The sequence below is a fragment of the Pinus tabuliformis genome, chromosome 8 (assembly GCF_031772625.1).
Source record: "Pinus tabuliformis cultivar Carrire ecotype Pingquan chromosome 8, CPIR1, whole genome shotgun sequence".
Lineage (NCBI taxonomy): Eukaryota > Viridiplantae > Streptophyta > Pinopsida > Pinales > Pinaceae > Pinus > Pinus tabuliformis.
The window spans coordinates 1,247,411,194-1,247,412,463 of record NC_142294.1 but is presented as its reverse complement, the minus strand read 5'-3'; the positions used below and the strand labels follow the sequence as shown (position 1 = coordinate 1,247,412,463).

Genomic DNA, 1,270 nt, shown 5'->3' with positions numbered 1-1,270 from the left:
ACACATCGAAAAATATGCTAATCAAGATGCATGGGCATAGGGCACTTTAGTTGAAGAGTTCACTCAAGAGGAAATTTTGGAGCAAACTGCTAAAGATCTTGAAAAAACTCTTGACTTGGATTCTGCTGACCAGGTAACTTTCAAGCTGCCATACCAAGTTGAAGAGGGCACATCTACAGCTGCAGCTTCACAAGCTGCCCAAGGAGCATCTACGTCAGCAACAGGTACAGCCAAAGGAAAAGAGCCAATGGAGACAGAGCAAATGGTCACAGAACAGCCTGTCACTTCAATGGAAGAAACTCAAGGGAAAGCCCCTCCTCAACAAACAAAAAAACTACAAGTGCCACCTTTGCAAACTCCTGTAAATGAAGAAAGAGGTAGAAAGCGAGATCGAGAAGACTCCACACTTGCTAGTGGGTCTACACAGCAGCCTGAATCTAAGAGGAAAAGAGTTGATCATCCAATCGAGGAGGAGGTCAATGAAGAGGTCGTAGAAAGCCTGAGAAGGGAAGCAAGCCTGCATACACCTACAAGCTCTTTTCAGGAAGAGCAAGACAGGCAGCACGACATGGAGATGTCTTCCTCCACACAACAAGGCAAGAGACCAGCTGGCATCAAAGCCAGCTTAAAAGAAATCAAAGCTCAAAATGAGCTACTTAGAGTGCAACTATATGATCAATTTCTTAAAGCAACACCTGCCAAGCAGGAAAGATTGATGGCAGCATTTGACATCAAACAAGAAAAGATGATTCTCAGCCACTTCAAGCCCAAGGTTCAACAGCCACAATCAGCTGCAGATTTTGTTAAGACAAGGTTAGAGGTCCTGGCCAAGGACATTCACCCCATGGATCAAATAGAGCTACATAAGCAAGCAGGGGAAATGGTCTATGCCACCCTTGCAGAGAAGACCACATTGGCCCACGAGTTGAAGGAATCATTAAAGAATACTAACACTCAGTTGGACTTCGAAAGACTATCCTCCACAGCCAAAGACAATATAATTAAAACATTGGAGGACATTATTATGGACTTAGGACATGATCCTAAGGATCCTAAGGGTGTGAGGGCCCTTATCAAGAAAAAAGATGATGATATTGCTGCCTTGAAAAAGAGATTGAGATTGCTTCCTACTGAGCACCTCAAATAGGAGAACTGCAGAAAGAGAAAGAAGCTGAGGATCAATTGGATTTGATGATGAAATTGAACCAAAGAGTAATTGATTTGGAAGGGGAATGGAGAGAGCACTACAAGGAAAGTAGGGAGAGTCGAC

General features: G+C 43.6%; 1 pseudogene; it reads left to right on the top strand.

The window, feature by feature from the left end:
- The first annotated feature begins 247 nt into the window (after nt 1-247).
- Nucleotides 248-1,270, top strand: part of LOC149239905 (ruBisCO large subunit-binding protein subunit beta, chloroplastic-like) — a 73,462-nt pseudogene continuing 72,439 nt past the window's right edge.